Source organism: Gopherus evgoodei, chromosome 2 (assembly GCF_007399415.2).
Source record: "Gopherus evgoodei ecotype Sinaloan lineage chromosome 2, rGopEvg1_v1.p, whole genome shotgun sequence".
Taxonomy (NCBI): domain Eukaryota; kingdom Metazoa; phylum Chordata; order Testudines; family Testudinidae; genus Gopherus; species Gopherus evgoodei.
In genome coordinates this window covers 202,397,032-202,408,504 of record NC_044323.1, presented here as the reverse complement: position 1 = coordinate 202,408,504, position 11,473 = coordinate 202,397,032, and the positions used below count along the sequence as shown (strand labels likewise).

Below are 11,473 nucleotides of genomic sequence, written 5' to 3'. Positions count from 1 at the left end.
GGTGTTGGTGGCTTGTGATATACAGGAGTTCAGACTAAAAAATCTGATGGTTCCATGTGGCCATAAACTCTATGACTCTGAGGACTGGTGGGTGGAGCAGAATCTGATCAGGACTCTCCACAGAATTCTCACTACTCAGGTTTCCTGACTCCAGTTGGCTGAAGAGCAAGTCTGGCAGAGTTACAGATGAGACACAACTGTTCTGTACCTGTTTGAGGAGCCACCAGAGGAGGCATGCTGTACCTGCTGGTGAAGGAGGTGAACTGAGGGCAGCTGGGAGATGCACCGATATAGCACATACCCAGGAAGCATCCACCAAAAGAACTCCAGTGGAGCCCTGGCTGGAAGGGAGAGAAGCTTTCCACTTGTGAGTTCCCCCTGAAACAGCTGTGGTGTAAGCATCCTGTACCAGTAGGTATGAACCAAGTCCAATTGGAATTAAGAGTTCTAAGCAATTTAGGATTTGCCCACTAGTATAATAAGATAATTATTAATAGTAACTAGGTTAAATCATGAAGTCTGTACTTAGGGTCAAACCCAACCCTGGAGCCCTTATTTGCTGACTTGAGTAAGCACTGAATAAGGAGCTAAAGATTTGGCCCTCTGTTTTTACTTACTCTATAGGCAAATGTTAGTGACTTCAATAGGAATTTTTCTATAGTAAAAAAAATCAGGCTAAATGTAATGATTTTGCCCATTATTAACTTTAGTTTCTTTTTGCATTATATGTTCATTCATATCTCACCAAGCCAATGCTATTCGTACTTCACTTCATGAGCATTCACTCAGTCACAAAACTTAAGGAAAAAGAACAGTAAATGACTGAATGTACATGGTATTTCCAGTACTATTAGAAATTACTTCAAAAGGTTTCTATGTTGCAGAATGCCTTTTCCTTGGGAAACTCTTGGTACTTGTCTTATTTAGCATTATTATTATGAAGCTTTCAAACGAATGGCCACAGAGGTGGAGAAAAAGGTGGGGTGGGGTGAAGGGTGGAACCTCAAGTGAATCCTGGTGGTAAAACTAAAAAGGGCATTGCAAAAATTAAATTTAATAAGATTTGGAACCTTAGAAAATGGTCAAAAACATGACCATCATTCAGAGAGGGATGGGTGTTTTGTGCCATGCAGAGCAGTTCAGTGAATTACTCTGATAGAGAACAGCATGGATAGTTCATGGAGGATCAAATAGTTGTTGTAGGTACAAAGTTATGTAGAATGTCACAGAACAGCATACAAAACACTGCAAATGTAGTCCTACTCCCCTACTAGATATTTCTCTCCAATTACAAAAGAAAGTGGTAGAGTTGCTGCAGGAATCCTTAATTCTGAATGACTTATTTTTGTTGTGGAAGGAACATGCTCTGTTAACATAGCAAAGTCCTGTGGCACCTTATAGACTAACAGACATATTGGAGCATGAGCTTCCATGGGTGAATACCCACTTCGTCCACATGCATCCAACGAAGTGGGTATTCACCCACGGAAGCTCATGCTCCAATATGTCTGTTAGTCTATAAGGTGCCACAGGACTCTTTGCTGCTTTTACAGAGCCAGACTAACACGGCTACCCCTCTGATATCTGTTAACATAGCTCTTTACAATTAATTATAATGACTTGCCCTGCACTGACTCCTACTTTTGCTTTTTGGTAACAGTATTTCATTCCCAACATAAAATAAAGGGAACTTGATCTTGATATTGATTCTAACTGTTGAGAGCTTGAGTTGTTAAATTGTCATTGTTCATATTAAATATTCCTATTACGAATCCGGTAGGTCCGGTCTGGGCCACGATTTGCTCCTGTGCCAAGGGAGAATTCAACCCCAGGGGAAGGCAGGTGGTGTTTTTCCCCCTCCTTGTGGGGTTCTGCTAAGGAAGAAGAACTTTAATTCATAGTCAGAACACTACAGGAGCCGTGCTGGTGAAAGCAGCTTGGAATATGTTGAATTAGTACATTCCCTGGGTGCCAGGAGTCCCACTCTGGCCAGTGCTGTCCACTTTAGGGATTGTGCTGACTGGTGGTAGTTCTTTCGTGAAGCATGGGTTGTAGCTGACTCATGCTACTGGAAGGCCCCACAGAATAGATGTTTCACTGCCAGCAACTCTCAGGTCTTGTTTATGTGCCTGAAGACAATGGATCTATGACAGGAATGGATATGACCTATTGACTGGGAGCCTGACAGCCTTAATGTTTTACTGTACTATTGACTAGAGTTGAAATACTTGATGGCTATTTATACCCAGAAGCACCAAAAGTGTTTGGTGAATTATGAGACATGTCAAATACCTGTCCAAATTCAGACAAAAGGGTAAATCATAATGTTATTTTTCAGAGTAATTCCACTGACTTAATTGGGAGTTTAGTGCCTCAGTTTGTCCATTCAAAACACCAGGATTTATTTTACTAAATTCTGCCCATGGAATACACTGCCTTTCCTTCTAGTTTGACCCTTGACTATTTAGGATTGATGATCCACATATTTATGCTTGGAAGGAATAGATTTTTAATCAGTAAATTTCATGATATTAAATTTATATATTTAATATCATTATGTAATGTGTGTTTTAACAGTTATAAAGGTTTAAGTTTGACTCTCCAAAGTCTACTGTTATTAAATAATTATCTGACTTTCCCCAGGCTCCAACCCCCTCATAATTTCCTACAACTGTGATCAATTATTTTAAGAACCTTTTAAAGAAAACAGATATTATCTGTCAAAATGATCAAAAAATAAAAATCAAATTCTGCCAAGTGTACACAGCTTAGAAAAAAGAGTATGTGTTTTATATAAGTTTAAAGTCTTTATTCACACCAAGAAACTGGGTAGTGTCCTTAAAAAGATCATCATCACCTGACAGAACAAGTTGCTAACTTGAACTTTCAAAACTTTCACGGTGTCCCAGACCATTAGAGGAAAAACCGCTGAATTAATTCCTCACAAATATTCAGAACATACAGTGTACATGACAGGTGGAAAAGCGTGTAATTAGATTAGCATAGATTTAACTCAACATTTTACCTTATACATATTAATTACGACTTCTTCAGTCACTGTTGTCTGTAAAAATGTTTGTATTAGACTTTTATACATAACATTAATAACCAGCAAAATATATATCACTCTTGTACATAATGAAAAAATACAGACTTTAGGGACTTGATGTTCAAGTGTGTACAAAAATGTGAAGATTAGACATGAATTAAATGTACATTTTAATACCAAGATTGTGAAGGCAAACTGAATACAGTAGAAAACTGTTTTACAAACCAATCCGGGATTGAGGTATTAATAAAATCGACAAGTTCATAAAACTGAACGTCTTAAAATTACAATTTGTACAAGGCATAAATTGCATTATGGTGCACTGCATCTCTGTCAGATTGTCCTTCAAATCACTGCAAAGTAATTTCCAATGCACTGGAACATGAAAGGATGTTGATTTGTTCTTCAGTGACCACTTTTATTACATAAGTTTTTTTTTCATGTTGGGAAAAATGGTTTGTGTAACTGGTTATTTGTAGGATTGGTGTTTGTGAAACTGAGGTTCTACTGTTTCCATTTGTAATGCCCAAATATCTGGTTTTCATATGCAATGGTGGCAACACTATGTATTGATGAACATTATTTTGAACAATTAGACCTTTAGCAGTTTCTGTAGTGGCTGATACTGTAATAAACAGATCATAATACCTAGTTCAGCACTTGAAATTTCACATACTTAACAAAGTCAGCTGTATTTCACCACAGTATAACAGACACTTGAGATGGGGGAGGAGGGAAGAAAGTCAACTATTCTAGACCTCTTCAGGATTGCTCCCTCCAGCTGATTTTTAGTGGCTTTGCCCAGCTTAGGGCTTGTCTACATCAGAAAGTTGCAGCGCTGGTGAGGGAGTTACAGCGCTGCAACTTAGGAGGTGTACACATCTGCAGGGCACCACCAGCGCTGCAACTCCCTGTTTGCAGCGCTGGCCGTACTCCCGTTTTGTCTCGGGTGTAGAGGATCCAGCGCTGGTGATCCAGCGCTGGTAATCAAGTATAGACACTTACCAGCGCTTTTCTTGACCTCCGTGGAATAAGCAGGTATCCCAGCATACCTTAGGAAGCCTCTGGTAATCAAGCTGGTCTCCTTCCCCGGTTTGCTCTCGCATTCCCCGAACAAGCAGGTCTCCTTCCCTGCGGTTTGCAGGGTGGTTCGGGGAACGCGAGAGCAAACCGCAGCGAGGCTGGTCTCCTTTTCCCGGTTTGCTCTCTCGTTCCCCGAACCCCCGAGCAAGCAGGTCTCCTTCCCTGCGGTTTGCAGGGGGGTTCGGGGAACGCGAGAGCAAACCGCGGCGAAGCTGGTCTCCTTTCCCGGTTTGCTCTCGCGTTCTCCGAACCCCCCTTGAAGCCGCCCAACAGCGCTGCAGTGTGGCCACATCTAACACCACTTGCAGCGCTGGTTGCTGTAAGTGTGGCCACTCTGCAGCGCTGGCCCTATACAGCTGTACTAATACAGCTGTAACAACCAGCACTGCAAAATTTTAGATGTAGACATGGTTTAAATGTCTCCACCTATGAAACTTCCCCGATGTGTCTTAGGAAGCTACTCCATAGCCTAAACTTGAAAGATATTTCCTTTATTCAAGTCTTTTTTTTTTTTGTTCTTAACTTAATATCACTCCATTACTCATACCACCTTAATTAATTCCTCTCCATCATTTGATTCAGATTCTCTCCTTGATATAGATGCTTTTGCTGTTCTGGTGGCACAAGGAGGCCATAAATGGGATATATCTCCCCAAAAGAGCACCGTTCCCTGGTGTAGGGAGAGTCTTCAAATGCTAGCGCAACAGAATTCAAGTGCTACAGAGCTCGAATAACTGGCTTATATGCTGACCTTCTCCTGACTCTGGTATATTAGTAGGTGGAACATGTTGCCTGCAACATTGTTGTGCCCCGATGATTCTCAGCTGCAGGATGACCCCTTCGTGGCCGCAGCCAGCCAGTACAGGTCAGACCTGACCCATAACTGCTCTAATCTACATCAGGAACAGGACTGGTATAGCCCTGGGAACAGAGAGAAATAGCTGGGTCCTTTGTAGCTATCCTTGCCCAGATACACTTACTGAACATAAAGGATTTAGCCTGTAGCATTTCCTGTGGCTCTCACTAATGCTGTTTAATCACACCTCCAGATCATTAGTGTAAATGTTAATTAAGATTGGACTTGTCACTGAACCTTGCAGCAAGATATTACCTCCCTGCAACTTCTACACTGCTGTTTACCATTAATCTTTTTCTGTCCTTCAAACTGTTTTCAGTCCAGAGGACAATTCTGACATCTATGTGCATTTGAATTAATGTTGTGAGAAGAATTTCATGTGATGCATGAAAATGTTAGTGAAATTACAATATATTGCAACTATTGCATTCCTTTCACCCACTTGTTCTGTAACTATCAAACCATTGTGACACTTTGGGCAAATCACGGAACCAAGCAACAAAAATGTTTCCTCCATTGTAAATGGACATATTAATAATGTTCACATCCTATATGGGGTGTTAGGAGACATCCAATCTGAGATCTTCAGAAGGAAAGTGAAAAGGCAATGCGATCATATAAGATGAAACAAAGAGACAAAGTTAAATTATATAAGATTCGAAAAGGACAAATGCAAAATAAGTAACAACAGAAGTTTCCTACTGTAATCCTCATAATTTGAAGATGAAATATGGTGGTTTCAATCTACTCAGCGAAGATTTAACTGCAGAGTGTCATAGTGAAGTCTCTTATTACTAAAACTTCATTACTTTTATAAGTTATGGTCCATATATCTGTTGGCATACTTTTACGCTATAGCCTAAAGAAGTCTCAGTTAAATGAATAAAGTGTATTTAGTGATCTAAATAGTGAGAATAATGCAACTGATTTCTCTCATCTGGGCGTCTCTCCTGTTATGAGCGCCACAGAGGCAGACCCTTGTGTCTGTGTAAAGACCCCCTGACATATTCACATACAGTAACTCCTCACTTAACATTGTAGTTATATTCCTGAAAAATTTGACTTTATGCAAAATCATGTTAAGTGAATCCAATTTCCCCATAAGAATTATGGTAAAGGGAGAGGAGGAGTGTGTCAGGTTGCAGGGAATTTTTTTTTGCCAGACAAAAGACATTATATAATATAAGTTTTAAACAAACAGTTTAATACTGTACACAACAATGAATGATTGTGAAGCTTGGTTGAGGTGGTGGAGTAAGAGGGTGGAATGCCTTGATGCTAAATGATGAACTAGCGCTCAGCTGACCCCTCAAGGGTTAATACGCTTTTGTTAATGTAGCCTCACACTCTGCAAGGCAGCATAGATTGAGGCAGGAGGGAGGAAATACAATAGATGTAGGGCAGTAGCTGGAAACACTTCCCTGCAAAAACTGAACATGATGATGAGCCCACGCTACCCAGCTGGAGTGCACCTCTCCCTCCTCCTGACAGCACATTCACGGCTGCACAGGTGCTGTGTCAGGGTTTCTTCCCCACTCTGAACTCTAGGGTACAAATGTGGGGACCCGCATGAAAGCCCCCTAAGCTTATTTACCAGCTTAGGTTATTAGTAAGCTGCCACTACCAAGTGTGTTTCAAATTTTAGGGAAGAGCCACTTGGAACTCTGCCTTTCTCCAAATATTTCCAAGTCTCTAATCCCCCCTTTTCTGGGCAGATTTGAGACTAATTCCTTCTCCCCACAAGTCCTTACGCTCCTTTTTTTGGGTGAAAAGGAAAGGCTTGAGAGTATTCCCTTACCAATTAGTTCCAGTGAACACAGATCCAAAACCCTTGGATCTTAAAACTATGAAAAAAATTAATCAGGTTCTTAAAAGAAGAATTTTAATTAAAGAAAAGGTAAAAATTATTTCTGTAAAATCAAGATGGAAAATAATTTTTCAGATTTAAAGAGCCCAGAGGAACCCCCTCTAGCCTTGGGTTCAAAGTTACAGCAAACAGAGGTAAACTCTCTAACAAAAGGAACACTTACAAGTTGAGAAAACAAAGATAAAACTAACATTCATTGCCTGGCTGTTACTTACAAGTTTTAAATATGAGAGACTTGTTCAGAAAGATTAGGAGAGCATGGATTGATGTCTGTTCCCTCTTAGTCCCCAGAGTGAACAACCCCAAAAAAACAAAGAGCACACAAACAAAAGCCAAGATTTGAAAGCATCTTGTCCCCTTATTGGTCCTTCGGGTCCAGTGTCAGCCAGGTTACCTGAGCTTCTTAACCCTTTACAGGTAAGAGGATTTTGGTGTCTTTGGCCAGGAGGGATTTTATAATATTGTACACAGAAGGGTTGTTACCCTTCCCTTTATAGTTATGACATGCTGACTTTCCAAAGTTTTGAAGGGTGTGTGCATGAGTGAGAGAGACGTGCATTGCCCCGTTAAGTATGCTGACCCCACTTCAAGTACGTTGTCCTTTTAAGCAGATCAGCCAGTTCAGACAGGAAGCAACAGTTTCCAGCTAGCTCCCTCTTTTCTGTCCCTCTCCTCTGCTTTGTGGAGAGGGGATACAGACGGGGGGAGCAGGGGGACATCCTGATATCAGTACTTTTCTCCCCCATTGTCCCAGCAAGCAGGAAGCTCCAGAGAGCAGCTCTAAGGCAGAGGGCAGGGCAGGAGCAGCACAGCAGTGGGGTGGGGTGGGGTGGGGTGGGGGAACACCTGCTGAGACACATACCTTACAGGGAATTTAGGGGAGCTGATCGGGGTGGGGGTCTGCTGGCATCCCTGGTTCTAATCCTCACAAGGAGGGGCTGCTCTTCCAGAGAATCCTGCAAGCAATTGACAAAGCAGAAAGCTGCCAAATGACGTTATAAGGGAGCATTGCACAACTTCAAACAAACTTGTTCCCTAATAGCTCAGCAACGAAACAACGTTAACTGGGACAATGTTAAGTGAGGAGTTACTGTAGTATGATAAAAGAATCATAGAAATACCCATGATGTTATCTGATTAAACTATGACCATGTAGATCATGGTAGCAACCACTGTTATATAATTGCAACACATCTTGTACAAAATGTGGCATGTAAGATGTCTGTGGAAAGGTTATGATTTGCTGAATACGATTATGCTATTTGCATGCATGTATCGTTTTTGTATCTGAAGTTATGAGTGTTGGCTCATACATGTATTTCTAATGTGTTTGCTTCTGGGAAACACCAAAAAAAAAAAAATTGGAGATATACCTATCTCCTAGAACTGGAAGGGACCTTGAAAGGTCATTGAGTGCAGCCCCCTGCCTTAACTAGCAGGACCAAGTACTGATTTTTGCCCCAAATGGCCCCCTCCAGGATTGAACGCATAATGTTGGGTTTAATAGACAAAGGCTCAAACCACTGAGCTATCCCTCCCCCAAACGGCATGTTTAGCTAGCACATTGTGAAGGAACTATTCAAGTTAATTAACTCATGAAAAGGACATTTAACCCACAACGGAAGACGCGCATCTACACCGAATGGTCTGTCCTGTGAATGTTCTGTCTGAGGCATAATGGCTTCTTCTGTGACTAAGCGGAATCATGCAGGGACATGTGACTTGCGATGTAACTCCAAGCTCCATCTTTTACCTGTAATTTTCCACTAGCTATGCTGAGGACTTTGTTTGAAACAATGGATTGTCCTCCACATGGCAGAAGCTATAAAAGGACCTGGAAACGTCTCCATTTTGCCTCTTTCCTGCTCAAGCCTCTGGACTAGGGGTGGGCAAACTACGGCCCCTGGGCTGCATCTGGCTCACCAGCCATTTTAATCCATCTCTTGAAATCCTGCTGAGGAGTGAGGTCTGGGGCTTGCCATACTCTGGCACTCCAGCCAGGGATCAGGGTCGGGGGCTGCTCCACATGGCTCCTGGAAGCAGCAGCATATCCCCCTCCAACTCCTCCATGTAGGGGCAGCCAAGGGGCTCCACTCCACATGTAGCCCCCAGACCAAGCGCCACATCCACAGCTCCAATTGTCTGGGAACCACGGCCAATGGGAGCTGCAAGGCTGGCGCCTGTGGACGGGGCAGCGTGCAGCAGAGCCACCTGTCCGTGCCTCTGCATAGGAGCCAGAGGACGGACATGTTGCTGCTTCCAGTAGCCGCTTGAAGTAAGCACTGCCTGGAGCCTGCACCCCTGAGCCACCCCCAAACTCCAAACCCCTGCCTGATCCCTGATCCCTTCTGCCCTCTGAATCCCTCAGTCCCAGACCAGAGCATCCTCCTACAGCCCAAACCCCTCATCCCCAGCCCCACCCTGGAGCTCGCACCCTCAGACAGAGCTCTTTCCCCCTCCCGCACCTCAACCCCAATTTTGTGAGCATTCATGGCCCGCCATACAATTTCCATACCCAGATGTGGCCCTTGGGCCAAAAAGTTTGCCCACTCCAGCTTTGGACTATGGACTTATATTAATGGGAGCATTCTAACCAAGGGATTGAGGACCTTCCAAAAATTTGGAAGCAATCAGAGCCTTGCCTTAAGCCAACAGTTTATTCCAGCACTGCTACAAGCCTGAACCAATAACCTTGCAATTATTGTATGTATTTGATTCCTTTAACCAATTTTAACTCTCATCTTTCTTTCTTTTTTATAAATAAACCTTTAGATTTTAGATACCAAAGGATTGACAACAGCGTGATTTTTTGGGTAAGATCTGAGTTATATATTGAGTATGTGGCTGGTCCTTTGGGATCAGAAGAACCCTTTGTTTGATGAAACTGGTTTTTAAGAACTACTCATTTTTAAGTCTAGTGGTTTTGGTGGTGATATAAGGACTGGAATGCCTAAGGAAACTGCTTTTCTGACTCCTTGTTAGCCAGTGTGGTGAAACAGAAGTTTAGTTTTGTTGCTGGTTTGGTATATCTCATGGGAGAATAGCCACCAGTCTTGGGTCTATCTGCCCTGTTTCTCAGCAGTGCCCCCTGATCCACTGTGATCCACTGAAGCATGGTTACAATACCCATGATGAAATTAAGGATTTTGTATTCAGTTCCAGGTTAGGATAGTGTGTGTTAAATAACCTCTGGGACCACACACTGAAGGAGAAGGAGGATAAAAGAAATATTGAATAACTACCCATTCAGTGAATGAGGCTGGAGTCTTGGGGAGGGGGTTGGGAGGAAGGACATGATACTTAGAGCTGGTTGAAAAGCTGAATTTCCAGTTTGTGAGAAATGTTGACATTTAGAAATTGCTTTTTATTTTGATTTGAAACAGCCAGATATTTTCTGAATTTCCAGTTTGTGGGAAATGTAAAGTTTCAGATTTTGGAATTTCAAAATTTTGTTTTCAATTTTTCATGTGCATATTTTTTGTTTGCCAAAAACAAAAAACAAAAAATAATCAGGGTCATTGGGACAACAAATGATAATGGGGAAAAATTAAAAACTTGCTGTAAAATGCACAATCTGATGATTGCAGTACTTTATCTCCTCATAGAGGTATGCACAAAGGTTACCTGGAACTCACCATATGGTCAAACTAAAAATCAGATTAACCTCATTATCATCAGTAAAAGGCATACAAGGTCACTGTTGGATGTTAGAGTCTATAGAAGTGCTGAATGTGGCAGTGGTCATGAACTATTAATGAGAAAGATTGAGGTTAAAGGCCAAGAAAAAGATGGGTGCATATGGAGCCATATTTGATCTTGAAAGTGCAGTAGAATTGGTGAAAAATTAAGCAGCTGGTTCAAATCAGTTTTCTGTAAGACAAGAAGGCATGGAATCACCATCACTAAATTGGACATTAAGAATGGTTGATAAGTTGGAGGGTATGACATTGGATGATCTAGAGTTAAGCTCTTTAGCTTATACAGATGACATTGTACAACTGGCAGACACATTTGAATTGATTATGATATTCATCGCTACCTTGGAAAATTGGGGTGTAGTTGATCTGGACTTAAAAGATATGCCAAGATGTTGAAGTGATGGTATCTTGGAAAAGGGACAATGTTGAAATTCAGCAGTGGTGAAATTGTAGAACAAGTAAAATCATATGTGGAACTAAGAAGCTTGATCTGTGCTGCTGGTTCCATCAAGGATGAGGTTAAAAAGAGATGTGCTTTAGCTACAAGTGCAGCACAGATGCTGATGGATTATGTACCGATAAAAACCATTACACTTGGTACCAAAATGAAACTATATCAAAACAGTGTATTAACAGCATTACTCTGTCCAGAAGCAGCTGCATTAAATGACACAAACATCAGAAGGCTGGAGGAAGTAAAGATGACAATTCTTCAGAAGACAGCAAATGTAAAGTGGACTATTGTAAGACAAATGAAGAAGTTAGAGTCTGATGTGAAATCAGGGTACAGCATTAGTTGCAATTGAAAAGATTATAATGATGGGAACACTGTAGAAGACAAACAGATGATTGCATTATTTTGTTCCACATCCTAATACAATCAATGTCAGTCAGACCTAGAGGCGAGTCCCTGACTAGAT

At 41.7% G+C, this 11,473-nt stretch overlaps 1 long non-coding RNA gene across 1 annotated transcript; it reads left to right on the top strand.

The window, feature by feature from the left end:
* Positions 1–5,287: 5,287 nt before the first annotated feature.
* On the top strand, positions 5,288–9,295 carry LOC115645167. The gene is made up of 3 exons (XR_003998671.1): positions 5,288–5,299; positions 6,961–6,966; positions 9,224–9,295. It is a non-coding gene; the product is annotated as an uncharacterized LOC115645167 (long non-coding RNA).
* The last annotated feature ends 2,178 nt before the right edge of the window (positions 9,296–11,473 follow it).